Consider the following 17,311-nt stretch of genomic DNA (forward strand, 5'->3'; position numbering starts at 1 on the left):
TGTAGTCGTCCGTTTGAGTTTTTACTCCGTTTGTTCAGAATCTAACAGTATAAATATCATAATGAGGAGTATAATTTATTGTTGATAATTGTTGCAAAGTTTTTTTGGCCTACTGGTATAGTCGGTGCCTGGTAGGTTATGTTCAGCAGTGTACTAGTAGTAGATCCTGTCTGCCTGTGGCATTGGTAAATGTACAGCCTATAGATTCTCTGCAAAATGTTTAGATTTCCTGATTCTCTGCATTTATTGTAACATTATGCAGCATAAATCAGCTATTTTGGAAGCAGCAGACAGTGAGTGGACATTACTTTCTTATTTGTATTAGATCTTCAGTTTGTCCAGCTCCTGTGTACATTTTAGCTGTGTGTAAATCCCTCTACTTTCACAGATCCTTCATCTACCTGAAGAGTGCAGTAGCAGGTGTCCACCTGTTGATGGTGCCGTCCTCTTTGATAATACAATTCTGAGGCCCTGGTAGATAAATGTGATCAACGCTGCCCTGTGTTTTGTCCATAATTATGACACACCAATGGACAATTGTAACGATGTACGCTGAGAGTCGGGAAGCAAGTTCAGGGAGTGAATACATTTAATTAACAAATGAACAAAACAAGAAACACAAACAGCGCACCGACATGAAACAACAACAATGACGACTGGTGAAGGAACCAAAGGGAGTGACATATAAAGGGCAGGTAATCAAGGAGGTGATGGAGTCCAGGTGAGTGTCATTATGCGCGCAACGCTGGTGACAGGTGTGCGCCCTAACAAGCAGCCTGGTGACCCTGAGGCCAGAGAGGGAGCACACGGGACAACAATACACATCAGGCAGTCATTGTACTGTTAAAACATAATTAAGGAAACTTTCAGAAGTTTCTGACCACTGTAAAAATGCTTGTAAACATCAGTAATGGATCCTCGTTAAAGGATTTAAAGCGTATTCATTCCAATTACAGGGCCTTGAAAGAGTTATTTGTTATTTTTGGTCACTACCTACCCGAGTCGGGAGTGGGTAATTTGCATGCCTGCTGCCTTCCTTGGATGTGGTAGCCGTTTCTCAGGTTCCCTCTCCGGAATCGAACCCTGATTCCCCCGTTACCCGTGGTCACCATGGTAGGCACAGAAACTACCATTGAAAGTTGATTAGGGCAGACATTAGAATGAGACGCCAGTGGCACAAAGCTTCACCAACAGCGTCCAGGGCACCCGAGAGCACCCTGTATGGGTTTTGGGTCTGATAAATGCATGTGTCCCTGAAGGTCAACACTTATTGGCATATCTTATCTCTAGGATTACCACAGCTATCCAAGTAGCATTGGGGTGATCAATGGAACCACAACTGATTGAAGGAGCCATTCACAGTTTCACTGTACCAACCGTGTGTACTAAGACTTGCATGGCTTTGGGACAAGAACATGGCAGGATCAACCAGGTAGAGCAGGGGGGAACAGTCTCCAAAAGAGGCACGGCTGATGGGGGGCCTCCCAGGGTGGATCACGTGGATCATGGTCAGGAGGAGTGAAACTGGTAGGACAGACAGAGAGAGAGCAAGGTTATGGATGGTCTAATGCAGGGAGCGACAAACAGGAATGCAAATAGTCCGGGTAGCCATTTGATTAGCTGTTCAGGAGTCTTATGGCTTGGGGGTAGAAGCTGTTAAGGAGCCTTTTGGACCTAGACTTGGCTCTCCGGTACCGCTTGCCGTGCGGTAGCAGAGAGAACAGTCTATGACTAGGTTGGCTGGAGTCTTTGACAATTTTTAGAGCCTTCCTCTGACACCGCATGGTATAGAGTTCCTGGATGGCAGGAAGCTTGGCCCCAGTGATTTACTGGGCCGTACTCACTACCCTCTCTAGTGCCTTGCGGTCGGAGGCCGAGCAGTTGCCATACCAGGCAGTGATGAAAACAAGTCAGAATGCTCTCGATGGTGCAGCTTTAGAACTTTTTGAGGATCTGAATATTGTTACACCAAGTGAACATTGCTTTTCGGGACAAAATATAATCAATCAGAACTATTTGGAAATATAGACTATTGTTTCTTGAAATAAACTTATGTGCTATAACTAAAAGACTATGTGAAGGGAATTTGATTAATTATTTTAATTAATTTACTGAAGTTCAATGTTCCACTACCTTACATGGGACAGTCACACTATGGGACAATTGTCACGTTTGGTTCAAAATTGTAAGAAAACAAATGACACATTGCCTAAGAATACTCATGATCCAATTAAAACAAAATCTAAGCTTTTAGGATTATATCACAATTTTTGACAATTTAAGTTAAGTTATATTTGTGTTTGCCATCATGGACAAAACAATGGGTCGTCATGTCAACTACCCATATGTGTTGTAAGTATCCCTATTAATCACTCATTGCAGTATTAAAAGTGTTGACGATAATATGTATGAACACACTTATTAACCATTACTATATATCCAATTCATTCTATGTATAATTATACGTATTAATCAGTATCTAAATAATCTGCAGACCGTTAACTAATGCTCTCTTAATGATTTCATGAACCAATAACAGGTCTGTTACAACTGCTTTGTAATTGCAACAATAATTAATTTATATCTAGTTTATAAATCAACTATAAAGTATGAAAATACAATTATCAAACACCTTTTAATGGATCTTCTTAATCATTAATACGTCATTTATAAGAGTGTTTATGAATTGATAAAATACTGTTTATGAATAGCTTACTAATATTTATACATTTAGGAACAATGCTTTCTAAATGACTAATAAACTATTAATCCATCATAAATGCTTTATTTTAACAATGTTTTTGTTTTTAAAGCTGTTGAATGTAGACTTCTGGTGCCAAAGCTGTCTGTATAAGTACACCTTGGACAAATGTTCTTTGGTGACCATTTCGAGAAATCATATGAAACTTCACTGTATGATACTAGTGTCATGATGTTGCCCTCTACCCCCCCCCCTCTGCACCAGTCCTTTTCTATGCACCATCCCCCTACCTCGGCACCATCTCTCTCTGTCTCCTACAACCAGGCTGCTGTGGTCAGAGAGGTCGTAAATTCCTAGGGAAGATCCTGCCTCATGGCCAGACAGTATAGAGAGAGCGAGTTCATAGAGAGAACAAAGGAATTCCTTCCACCTCACAGAACTGGAGAACCGAACGACATTTATGTTCTGGAGAAGGTATAAAAGATCGGTGAAGAATCCAGCTAGGAACTGGTCGGTTTGGTACAATTTTGTGAAAGTCATGGGAGACAATACGGCCACATTACCATAACGCTGTTTATACAATAGCCTCAGATATGAGGCTTACATCTAATTGTTGTATAAGATGAATGAGTGAGGATGATACTGTTTGTGAAATTGTGTAATGTAATTTTGGACTGTTTAATGAAGGAAACTCCAATTCCCTTTGGAGTTTAACTAAATCAGAGGACCGCCCATGATCACAGTTATGGTCGGGCATCCTGGGACAGGCCCTTTTCTGCTCTTCCGAATAAAACAACCCACCCGGGTTTTCTATCACCAGACCGAGCTTACCTCAATTACGAGATGGCTAAAGGTTGCATACCAGCTTACCACGAGAGGGACAAGGTTTGAGTAGAGACCATAAACCTAAGGTTTGGATAGATGGCTGAATCTTTTAACCATACCACGTGGTTAAACTCTTAGACTATCGATACCGACAGAATAAGAACAAGTCTTTGATATTAATTACTAGTCTGCAGCTCGGAATTCGGTATCATTGAACGCGAAGACCGACAACCGCCGAAACATCTATCTATAACGACATGAATGAATGTCACTCTGAACTATCCATTCTAACCACGACAGAGAGAGAGAGGGCGGACAGACTCTCCAACAGAAACAAACTTTTCAACAGAGATCCCGACGACACACTGAGCGTAAATATATATATTGATTGCAATTGTTCCCGAATGAGTGGGCGTTCATGTGCAAAGAATTAGCATTTCAATTGTTATAAATATCACTCTGTCTAACAAGCCGCCATGCCGGTTTAGCCCACTAGGGCACATCCGCTATCATTTCCTTGTAACCATATCTACCGTTTGTTATGCATTTCTGTGAGTACTTAGTTAGTAAATAAATATTTTAAGACAATTGATGTATGGATGACTCATAGTGAAGACTGGGTTCGTGCAGATAAACAACCATTTACGACGTTTGGAATGAGACTGACGTGAGGTAAATAATAATTCATTAATTCGAAGACTAATTGATCAGATATTAAGATATCTGAAAGTTATATTAGGAAAATTATAACTTTGTAATATGAATATTTTCCTTGGTGCCCCGGCTTCCTAGTTAATTACAGTTACATGATTAATCAGTTTAATTGCGTAATAATAATTACAGAGAGTTATTTGATAAATAAGTCTTCAGTTTAATGATGCCAAAGACACGGCACTAGACACCTTTAAAATGCATAATATATTACCCATTTTTTGATAAGTACAACTTTAACTTGTCTAGAAACTCTAAAGTACAACCTCTACCACAGCTCTAAAACATGTGTCTTCCCTCTCACCTGCACCTTCGCCTGGGCAGCCACACCTTAAACAAAATGATCAATCACATTTCTCAATGCATCAATCAATAGCGCTCAATTAGGAGCACACGGTAGGAGCATGCACAGTAATCAAGATGATTTCTTAAGCACGCAAAATAGTTCTGCCTGAAATCACAAAGTTTCTACCTGGAACCAAAAAGGGTTATCCTATGGGGACTGCCAAATAACCTTTTTGGAACCCTTTTTTCTAAGTGTGTTTAAAGAGTAGGTCTATAATTTTGCTTAATTTTTGTGTGGAAGTACAGGTAGACCTTGGCCTAAGCTCATAAACCCACAACCAAATATTGCATTGCAGATAGAAAGGCCATGAAAAGAGCCAACAGGATTCCTTGATCTCCATGTCGGAGAGACATGTTTGTTCCTCATAGCATATTTCTGTCTGAATGTGTGTGTACAGTATGTGGGTGTGCACGTGCACACGTGTGTATGTAACCAGGCACTCCTCAGCAGGCACTCCTCACCCAGCAATGTATAAAGTCTCTCTTTCTCTTTCACTTAGAAACACACACGCACACACACACACACTTAGAACTTGGACTCATTGGTCATATATTGCACAACTCCGCCCATCCCACAAGCCGCATGACAAACCTGTCTATGTGTCAAGATTATAACTTTTCAGAGTTAAGATCAGAGAGGACACATTTCCTGAGAACCAAGAGCAAGACATTGCAGACTACCAGTAGTTGAAATGGGTCTTCCAGCCCTCGGGCTGTTAGGGTTCCTGGGGCCAGTAGGGTGGGGGGCAGCAGCGCTGGTAGGGGTGGTTATATTTATTAAGGTGGTTAAAAAGAACAGAGAGAAGAAACTTTGTATTTCTCCAGGAACTCACAGGTGTTTTGGTGACGAGAGAACATGGTTCAAGGAGGAAAAGTCTAATGAAGATTCTGGAAAAACTGGAAACGCTAGGAAGAAGAGAGAAGAACCGTGCTGTCATGACGAACATGATGATGACATAATAAAAGGTTACGGCCTTGGACATGTTCACAAATATAAAGAGTAAGTCTATCATTTCGGTACATTTTTGTGTGGAGGTACAGGTAGACCTAGGCCTAATCTCATCAACCCAGAATCAAATACTGTGTGAGCGGAGTACTTCAGCCATCTACTCGATTTTCTGGGTTCTGAGTGGATGACAGGGAGATATTGGACTGGTGTGAGAGGCAGAACCATGGTGGATCCATTTTGGTAACAGACAAGTCCACCTCACACACTTTCCTTCAGCGTGATTTCTGACCTTAAACTTAATCAGAGTCTATTGACGGACCTGTGCGTCAATCTACGTAACATAATAAAAATATCCCCAACAAAATCTGTCAGTTTAAACTGAAGATATCAGATATTTTGGCATGAGCTGCGTCTCAACCCACTGCATCGGCCTATGTCGGCCTTCCGCATCTGTAGTGGAAGGTGGCCGAACTACAGACCATGTGAGACATCCCAAAAATCGGTCTTCTCACAAAAACGCCTGTGGCGTCCAAAACGTTTGGCCTACAAACTTATGGAAAGGGGAGAATGAACACGATGGGATTCTCCGATTTGCTCTATGGCCCACACAAGTGTCCCAGTACTCGTCTGAAGTTAACCCATACAAACCAATGGAAATCTGAAGGTAACCCATACAAACCAATGGAAATCTGAAGGTAACCCATACAAACCAATGAAAGTATTGAGGTAGTTTTGTGCCCCCAAAAATAAGGTGTTAAATATCTGTAAAAAATAAAAATCACTTCTGTCATTTATCTGCATGTCCAACCCTTATATTTAGCCTCACAATGAAGTGTTTCACCAGTTTATTTTCAGGACAACCAGGGCTACAAGTAAAGCACAAAAACAGTTGCGTTCATGAGTTTTATTGATGAATGTCAATCAGAAAAATAAGGTCTGCCAAACAAAAACCTGATTAAAATGAATTTATAAGAATGCTGTAAGTATAGAAATTGTTTGCTCAGTGGGAAATGAATATTCAACTAGTCTGTGACAACTGTGTGGAGTTTGTGACAGCAACTATGTGAACTTATTACAGTATTATAGACCCTACTGATTTCCTTTGATCTTCTATGTAGAATAAGTCTTTACCTTTGAACTACTATTGTGTAGCTTGTGAGCATCATAGAGCATGTTTGTGTACATGTTTGTGAGAGTCTCAATAGTTTGGAGCTCAAACCATTCGAACTCAACCAACATTTTTGTGAGAATTACCGCTCCTGGATCCCTTCGGGATCTGCCCTTGTCTCACAAACATTGCTACCGTTAATCACACAGACTAATGGTTACTATCAATGGACGCAGAAGAAATAGAGGAACAACAAACACACAATGTTTAAAAGGGGTTAGAAGCCCCAAGCTCCGGTGTCATGATTAAAGTCTACTTTGATAGCTGAATACAATAGGCCTTGTTATGGATAGGCCTAGGACATAATGGTCATGACAGCATGTATATAATTCCAACTGCATTGACAAAATAATGATCTTGTCCACCAGCTGGCTCTCTGTGGAACCGTATGGTTTCACAGGGCCTCAGAGTGTAAGTTGAATAGATGTCTATGGCAGAAGCGGATGAAACAACCGCTGGTTTTAATTGAATGATCTCTCAGTCTATCCTCTAGCGTAATCCTTAGAACCTCCCCCCTACATTGTGGTCTTCAAACGCCAGCACCACAAGTGATTTAAAGTGAGCGTAGAAAATCGGAAAGTACGCATCATAGAAATACTTTTCAATTGGGCTTCTCAAAAATAATACAGTCAATGTGATTTAACATACTTTTCTTAAAGTCCCATCTAATACAACTGTCACAGGCTCGCTCCACATTCCCACCTCGATTTAGAGCCACGCCTCATACTCGTGTGATTCACTCAGAATTTTAATCGATTAGCATTTCACTCAGTAAATCCACACACCCTAAATTCCAAATAGTCCCACACTGTTACCAGGCTCTACGCGCCAGCAATTCGAGACTGAGGACGAGGTTAACAAACAAATGATGTAAACCTAACCTACTAATTATTCTTCTCTCCTCATAAGTGACAAAAAATGTAGACCATCTCGGCGTGATAAGGAGAATAAAGGCATTACAGAGGCAGACCATATCCACCTAAAGATTCTCTGAAGAAGGCCCTAAACCATGTACGACTGGATCGTCTCCTACAAGTGAATCCAAGGCTTCATGAGATGATCATGAGCCTTGTTTCTGACCCAACTGGACAGAACCTGTTAACCATGAGGGTTCTTTACCAGGATCACAGAGATGCTCTGACCACTGGTAGCAGCAAAGAATGTAAAATATGCAGGTGAATGCTTTAGAAATGCTCAAGGCTTCCCCCCAATGTGTGTACTAGTTCCCTACCCTTATAGATTGTAAATGGTTATTAATCCTTGAGCGCAGCGTTGGGGTCAATTCATGAAGCATCATTTGAATTGAATTTCAATTGCAGGAAGTATAATTTAATTCAAAGCAATTCAAGCCAATTCAACTGAGACGTGAAACATGAAAGTCTCTTTCATTTGACAAATGTTTTATCCAAAGGATATGCCACTTATTAATGCAATGAATACACATACCATTCAAAATATTAGTTTTATTATAACTGAGTATTTTTCTTTGTCATGAAATGTTAGATTGTTCCCTTCCATACTGTAGTGTTTGATGTAATGCATTCTTGCCAAAAAAATATCTGATGGATATTATATATTATATATATTATATATTTTCATAGACTATGAAAATATTGAGGGATTAATGAATTATTATAGACAACCCACAATATGATCTTAGAATATTTCCAGACCACTGTAATTAATCAAAATTGTTTTAGGAGAATGCATTTTTTTAATTAGATGTCATCTACATGGTGTTGGTAACCATACATGACAGCCTGGTCTCATAGTCTAGACATGACATAGTGAATGTAAATCCAGGACACAATTTAGTATGACATGTTACGTTTGGTATGGTTACATAAGGCAGATGGTAACTTAAGGCAAAACGAAAGTAGGGGGGTTGGTTGGGGTGGATGGGTGGGCGTTTCCTATTTTAGCTAATTAGCAACTTTTCAACTACTTACTACTTTTTAGCTACTTTGCAACTACTTAGAATATTAGCTAACCCTTCCCCGAACCTTAACCCTTTTAACTAACTCTTCCCTAACCCTAACCTTAACCATTTCAGCTAACCCGTACCCCTAACCCTTTAATCTAACTAATAAACTTAACCCTAACCTTAATTTCTAACCCTAACCCCTAGTCTAGCTAACATTAGCTAGCTAGCTAATGTTAGCCACCTAGCAAGAATTATTGTACGTTTTGTAACATATTGTGCGTTTTGCAAATTTGTAATATAATATGAATTGTAATTCGTACCATATCATACGAAATCAGTGATGGACAATTTAAGGCATACCATGAGAAACCATGCAAAACCTATCATAATAAATTGATACGTACAGAATAATACAACATGCTCTGAGACCAGGTTGTACATGATGTCAAAATAAACATTTCTATGGTGATAGAATAAATAAGCAATTTGAATTTCATGGAATTAAATTAAACTTTAAATCTAATTCTAAAGTAATTCAAATTCTGCTTCCTAATTCAAGAGTTAAATAAAAATTAAAGAGCAATTCTCAATTCAGAATTGACCCCAACCCTGCTTGAGTGGGACTGAACAAGTGTAAACTTAATTGGAAATTGGGAGGGAAAAAACAGAAACAACCCCTTACCCTTACAATGACAGACTTTTCTGGTTACAAATGATAAATTAACAAAATTCCTGAAAGTAACTGTTTTTTTTAAACGTTTCCATTGAGGATTTTGAAAGGCATATTATTTTTCTTTGCAGTCCTATTATACCTATCCCATATTTTCATAAAACCACAAATTCCACGGAGGTAGGTGTAGATGTTGTTTCTGGACATGACCTGTGCAGCTCCCCTGCTCTGTGTGCTATCTTTAATGCTTACCCCTCCTGTTCACAGGTGGCTTCTGACACAAACAATTCTAAGCGGAAAAGATGATTGTGCAGTAAAAATGCTGAAGCAAGCTTTTATCATGGATCATCCTATAGCTTCCCAGATGCTCAGATATGATGCTGGTAAAAAATATATATACATATATACACTACCGGTCAAAAGTTTTAGAAAACCTGCTCATTCAAAGGTTTTTCTTTATTTTTACTATGTTCTATATTGTAGAATAATAGTGATGACATCAACACTATGAAATAACACATATGGGATTATGTAGTAACCAAAAAAGTGTTAAACAATACTTTTCTTCAAATAGCCACCCTTTGCCTTGATGACAGCTTTGCACACTCTTGGCATTCTCTCAACCAGCTTCATGAGGTAGTCACCTGGAATGCATTTCAATTAACAGGTGTGCCTTGTTAAAAAATTATTTGTGGAATTTCTTCCCTTAATGCGTTTGAGCCAATCAGTTGGGTTGTGACAAGGTAGGGTGGCTATACAGAAGATAGTCCTATTTGGTAAAACACCAAGTCCATATTATGGCAAGAACAGCTCAAATAAGCAAAGAAAAACGACAGTCCATCATTACTTTAAGACATGAAGGTCAGTCAATAAGGAACATTTCAAGAACTTTGAACGTTTCTTCAAGTGCTGTCGCAAAAACCATCAAACATTATGATGAAATTGTCTCTCATGAGGACCGCCACAGGAAAGGAAGACCCAGAGTTACCTCTGCTGCAGAGGTTAAGTTCATCAGAGTTAGCTGCCTCAGAAGTTGCAGCCCAAATAAATGCTTCACAGAGTTCAAGTAACGAACATATCTCAATATCAACTGTTCAGAGGAGACGGAGTGAATCAGGCCTTCATGGTCCAATTGCTGCAAATAAACCATGACTAAAGGACACCAGTAAGAAGAAGAGACTTGCTCGGGCCAAGAAACACGACCAATGGACATTAGACCGACGGAAATTTGTCCTTTGGTCTGGAGTCCAAATTGGAGAGTTTTGGTTCCAACCGCTGTGTCTTTGTAAGATGCGGTGTGGGTGAACGGATTATCTCTGCATGTGTATTTCCCACTGTAAAGCATGGAGGAGGAGGTGTGATGGTGTGGGTGTCACGATCGTCAACGGGACTGAGAGAGGACCAAGGCGCAGCGCGTGGAAAGTACATCTTCTTTTATTTTAAAGAAGGAAAAAACAAAACAACAAACAGAACAGACGACCGTGAAGCTATACAAAAATCAGTGCTGACACAAAACACTTCGACATAGACAATTACCCACAAATACATGATGCCCATGGCTGCCTAAAATATGGCTCCCAATCAGAGACAAATGAAAAACATCTGTCTCTGATTGAGAACCACTCAGGCAACCATAGACATACCTAGACACATCACTCAACCATAGACTTTTCTAAACACCTACACTGAACACTAAACCATCTACTCTACTTAACCCCCTAAACCATACAACACCCTAGACAATACAAAAACACATACTACACCATGTCACACCCTGACCTAACTAAAATAATAATGAAAACAAAGATAACTAAGGCCAGGGCGTGACAGTGGGGGTGCTTTGCTGGTGACACTGTCTGTGATTTATATTGTAGAATTCATTTAGAACACACTTTACCAGCTTGGCTACCACAGCATTCTGCAGCAATACACCATCCCATCTGGTTTGGGCTTAGTGCGACTATCATTTGTTTTTAAACAGGACAATGACCCAACACACCTCCAGACTGTGTAAGAGCTATTTTACCAAGAAGGAGAATATGGCGTGCTGCATCAGATGACCTGGCCTCATCCAAATTGCGATGGTCTGGGATGAGTTGGACCTCAGAGTGAAATAAAAGCAGCCAACAAGTGCTCAGCATATGTAGGAACTCCTTCAAGACTGTTGGAAAAGCATTCCAGGTGAAGCTGGTTGAGAGAATGCCAAGAGTGTGTAAAGCTGTCATCAAGACAAAGGGTGGCTACTTTGAATAATCGCAAACATAAAATATATTTTTATTTGTTTAACACTTTTTTGGTTACTACATGATTCCATGTGTTATTTCAGAGTTTTGATGTCTTCACTATTATTCTACAATGTAGAAAATAGTAAAAATAAAGAAAAACCTTCAATGAGTAGGTGTTCTTAAATGTTTGACCAGTAGTGTATATATTCCCCTCATCATATGGATATTTAGTGTTAAAGATAAATCTTACAAAGGTATCCAGTGTTTGTCTTTCCGTCAATGTTTTAGATTGTTTAATGAACTTGTAGTAGCCTAGGCACCCAATAGCACACCCGGCGCTAGATCTGCACTATCATTTAGCATAGCTGCGGGAAGATGTTTGGGGGTGACGGTGCTATGATTTGGCATAAAAAAAGGCCCAGTGCACTACTTTTGTGAGATGATTTGTTTTGTGTGTAATTTTTTGTATTAGTATGATTTTTCTACGGGAGACACGACTGTATTACCGGATATGCACATCAAGCCTAGCTAGATGATAGTGCAGATCTAGCACCCATGCACTATTGGCTGCCTAGGCAAAATGTGTAGTTGAGAAGGACTAGTGTTTGAATCACTAACATTCATTCTCTCAACGTGTAAAAATCCCTTGTAAATGTGAAAATCTGCACTGTTATTGTAGGATTTGTTGACGCCGCACTACGTACAGAGGGTAAAGTTGACATGTCTGATGAAGGCACAAGGAGCTACTACAGATATGGCCACACTGACCTGGTCGATGAATATCTCTACAAGGGGATAATCAACGATGGTCAAGCAAAAGACCTCAAAATATGGGTGAAAAGAGAGATGCATCTGGACCGGGATACCCCAGAGTATAAGGAGATCCTTGAAGACATTAATGATTGTTTCTAGGACTGTTTTCATATGTTGTAGGCTTACTCTTACAGCAGTATCCAAGGGAAAATAATCAAAAGTATACCTTCCATCACTTAGTGATCATATTTTGGAGTAGCCTACAATTTCATGAATTTCATGTTGATAATCTCATTTTATAATTATAATGTTTTGCTTTACAAAATTATTGGTTAATTATGTGCAGCATTGTGCTACACAATTAAATAGCCTCTAGAAGCGTATCTGTCACGCCCTGACCATAGAGAGCCCTCGGGGTTCTCTATGGTGTTTTAGGTCAGGGCGTGACTAGGGGGTTTTCTAGGTATTACATTTCTATGTTGGTGTGTGTGTATGGTTCCCAATTAGAGGCAGCTGAATATCGTTACCTCTGATTGGGGATCATACTTAGTGTGTCCTTTTCCCCACCTGCTATGTGGGATATTGTTTTGTATGAGTGCTCATGTGCGCTACGTATTTCACGATCGTTTTATCTTTGTTGTTTTGGAAGTTTCACTATCATTAAAATGTGGAACTCTACACACGCTGCACCTTGGTCCAATTATTCATACGACGGTCGTGACATTATCACTGTTTAAAGTCTCTTTCTAATCTACATTTATCTGGAGGTCTTCATATTGACCACATTGGTAAATGTATAGACTTCCTGTAAAATGTATAGATTAGACACCCTGAGGTGTGTGTCCTCAGCCCGGTACCACCAGTTCCGGCACCACGCACCAGGCCTACAGTGCACCTCGGCAGTCCACAGCGTCCGGCGACAGTACCCAGTCCAGAGCGTCCGGCGACAGTACCCAGTCCAGAGCGTCCGGCGACAGTACCCAGTCCAGAGCGTCCGGCGACAGTACCCAGTCCAGAGCGTCCGGCGACAGTACCCAGTCCAGAGCGTCCGGCGACAGTACCCAGTCCAGAGCGTCCGGCGACAGTACCCAGTCCAGAGCGTCCGGCGACAGTACCCAGTCCAGAGCGTCCGGCGACAGTACCCAGTCCAGAGTGTCCGGCGACAGTACCCAGTCCAGAGCGTCCGGCGACAGTACCCAGTCCAGAGTGTCCGGCGACAGTACCCAGTCCAGAGCGTCCGGCGACAGTTCACAGACCGGAACCTCCAACGACGGGCCACCGTCCAGAACCTCCAACGACGGACCACAGTCTGGAACCTCCAACGACGGGCCACAGTCTGGAACCTCTAACGACGGGCCACAGTCCGGAACCTCCAAAGATGGGCCATAGTCCGGAACCTCCTACGGCGGGCCACAGTCCGGAACCTCCAACGGCGGGCCACAGTCCGTAACCTCCTACGGCGGGCCACAGTCCAGAACCTCCAGAGACGGGCCACAGTCCGGAGCCTCCAGCGACGATCCCCAGTCCGGAGCCTCCAGCGACGATCCCCAGTCCGGAGCCTCCAGCGACGATCCCCAGTCCGGAGCCTCCAGCTACGATCTCCAGTCCGGAGCCTCCAGCGACGATCTCCAGTCCGAAGCCTCCAGCGACGATCCCCAGTCCGGAGCCTCCAGCTACGATCTCCAGTCCGGAGCCTCCAGCTACGATCTCCAGTCCGGAGCCTCCAGCTACGATCTCCAGTCCGGAGCCTCCAGCGACGATCCCCAATCCGGGGTCTCCAGCGACGATCCCCAATCCGGGGTCTCCAGCGACGGTCCCCAGTCCGGGGTCTCCAGCGACGGTCCCCAGTCCAGAACATTGTTTAGTGTTCTTCGTGTTCTTTCTTTATTAAAAAGAAGAATGTATTCAAATCACGCTGCGCCTTGGTCTCCTCTATACGATGAACGTGACAAAATATATTGAACAAAAATATAAATGCAACATGCAGCAATTTCTAAGATTTTACTGAATTCAAGTTCATATGAGGAAATCAGTCAATTTAAATGCATTCATTAGGCCCTAATCTATGGATTTTAAATGACTGCGAATACAGATATGTATCTGTTGGTCACAGATACCTTTAAAAAATGGGCCTCACAATAGGGCTTAGGATCTCTTCTCGTTATTTCTGTGCATTCAAATTGCCATTGATAAAATGCAATTCTGTTCATTGTCCGTAGCTTATGCCTGCCATACCATAACCCCACTGCCACCATGGGGCACTCTGTTCACAATTTTGACGTTAGCAAACCGCTCACCCACACGACGCCATACGTCTGCGGTTGTGAGGTCAGTCGGACGTAGTGCCCAATCCTCTAAAACGACGTTGACGGCGGCTTCTGGTAATCGCCTCCTGTACTCCCTGTTCACCCACGACTGCGTGGCCAAGTACAACTCCAACACCATCATTAAGTTTGCTGGCGTCACAACAGTGGTAGTTCTGATCACTGACAATGTTGAGACGGTCTATAGGGAGGAGGTCAGAGAACTGGCAGGACAACAACCTCCCCCTCAATGTGAGCAAGACAAAGGAGATGATGGTGGACTACAGGAAAAGGAGGGCCGAACAAGCCCCCATTCACATCGAAGGGGCTGTAGTGGAGCAGGTCGAGAGTTTCAAGTTCCTCGGTGTCCACATCACCAACAAACTATCACGGTCCAAACACATCAACACAGTCGTGAAGAGGGCACGACAAAACCTATTCCCCCTCAGGAGACTGAAAACATTTGGCATGGGTCCTCAGATCCTCAAAAGGTTTACACTGCTGCTACTCACTGTTTATTATCTATGCATAGTCACTTTACCCCTCCCTACATGTACAAATTACCTCGACTAACCTGTACCCCCACACATTGACTCGGTACCGGTACCCCCTGTATATAGCCTCGTTATTGTTATTTTATTGTGTTACTTTTATTAATTTTTTTCCTTTAGTTTATTTAGTAAATATTTTCTATTTCTTGAACTGCATTGTTGGTTAAGGGCTTGTAAGTTAGCATTTCACGGTAAGATCTACACTTGTTGTATTCGGCACAAATAACATTTGATTTGATTTGATGGTAAAGGAATTAACATTAAATTCTCTGGCACAGCTCTGGTGGACATTCCTGCAGTCAGCATGGCAATTGCACGCTCCCTCAAAACTTGAGACATTTGTGGCATTGTGTTGTATGACAAAAATGTACATTTTAGAGTGGCCTGTTATTGTTCCCAGCACAAGGGGCACCTGTGTTATGATGTTTAATCAAAGCAATGATGTTTAATCAGCATTCTACATATGTCACACCTGTCAGGTGGATGGATTATCTTGACAAAGGAGAAATGCTCACTAACAGGGTTGGAAAAAAATATGTGCACAACATTTGAAAGAAATAACCTTTTTGTGCGTGTGGAACATTTCTGAGATCTTTTATTTCAGCTCATGAAACATGGGACCAACACTTTACATGTTGCGTTTATATTTTTGTTCAGTGTACATTTACAGAACTTCTGATCATTTTCTTGCCTTAGTACCCGACTCGCATATCGATAATTCACTGTTAAGTGTTTGGTTCACGGACTATTAACACTTTGTTTTCATCAGAAGAGAAATGTGTGAAATGTCCGGCAATCAGTAAATACTACTGGACAACATTATAAATCATCCCATCAGTGTCATACCATGTACAATATATGGGAAGATCTAGACAATGGGGACTGTCTAATTGTTCAGATTTTTTGCAGTATTGCGGACATGCAGAGACGCAAACAATTAAGTTGGGTTCCTTTTCATCTCCAACACTGTGACCTTCCATTATAGAGCTTTGCTTTGGTGTGGATTTAGACTTATATGTTCACATCAGTTGTGTTTCTCCATTGTATTCACTTTTCCATGTTCTATTGTGAATTGTGTTTCTGTGCAGCTATGGAAAGTTAAAATAAAACTATCAGCAAACCAGCCTTTGTATTGAATACATGGAATTGGATTGTGATGATACCGATGAATGAGTCCTGCACACAATGTGCTTATTTTTTATTCAATGTTTTTACCAGGAATTATATTTGATATCATGTATATGAAATTGTTTGGTGAAATATGCATAAAAGCAGAGTCATTGCCCATAATTCCACACCTTTAGATAGTTGTGCTTCCAATTTTAATCATCAGGATTTAGTGACTAAAAAATAGAAATACAAATAAAATGTGTTGATCTACTGGGATTTTTAAAATACTTGAACTTCCTGTTTTGTCTGCTTGGACTCGAGAGATAAGTATGGTTGTGTTAATGTTCTTGCAGGCAGTCATGTTCTTTTGATTAATTGATTTATGTTTTGAGAAGGCAACTTCACCTTGAAAACACATTTACTGTTTTGCAAAAGGCCACAAATTCTGTGTCTTGTGGATTCTTGTTTTGAAAATTGACAAAAAATGCTTGTACGGGATTGAGATAAACTGTAATAAAATAATAACTGTAGTACTCTAGTAATCGAAACATTTCAATAACTAAGTGGATGGAAAAAGCTTTCTGACCACAACCATGACTGGACAGAATATAGTGGTCAGGAGGACAGGCAGGCTTGCTCTTACCAGCTCTGCATACTGGAACTATCCCAAACCTTCCACCGTCCATGAAGAGGCAGTTGCAGCTTTTCACCTGTTGATGGTGCTGCCCACTTCCATAATATTAGTCCCTTGTAGATCGAGATCCATACTTTCTTTGTAACCTACAGTCTGTTAAGCGTTTGGCTGATGGAAGATTTGTACATGAGAGGATGTATTTTGGTGTTTATTGTAACCTCAATCATTCAAAGGCCATGTGACCACAAAGTATCTGACATGGAGATGGTATTAGAGATGAGTCAAGCCACTAGACAGTTCAATACACTTTTGTGTCATATCATTATTTCTATGCTTTTGTTTTATCATGTTTGTCATTAATTCTACAAATCAGCCGGCAAATAAACAGGTTATGCAGCCATGCAGCCCTTTTGTTAGAAAGTTTCTCTGGTGAAACCTCACC

At 41.1% G+C, this 17,311-nt stretch overlaps 1 long non-coding RNA gene across 1 annotated transcript; it reads left to right on the forward strand.

The window, feature by feature from the left end:
* The first annotated feature begins 3,083 nt into the window (after positions 1-3,083).
* LOC139572960 (uncharacterized) lies at positions 3,084-12,918 on the forward strand. Its single transcript, XR_011674522.1, has 5 exons — positions 3,084-3,897; positions 5,408-5,582; positions 7,609-7,874; positions 9,561-9,676; positions 12,198-12,918. It is a non-coding gene; the product is annotated as an uncharacterized lncRNA (long non-coding RNA).
* The last annotated feature ends 4,393 nt before the right edge of the window (positions 12,919-17,311 follow it).

Source organism: Salvelinus alpinus, chromosome 1, assembly GCF_045679555.1.
Source record: "Salvelinus alpinus chromosome 1, SLU_Salpinus.1, whole genome shotgun sequence".
NCBI lineage: Eukaryota > Metazoa > Chordata > Actinopteri > Salmoniformes > Salmonidae > Salvelinus > Salvelinus alpinus.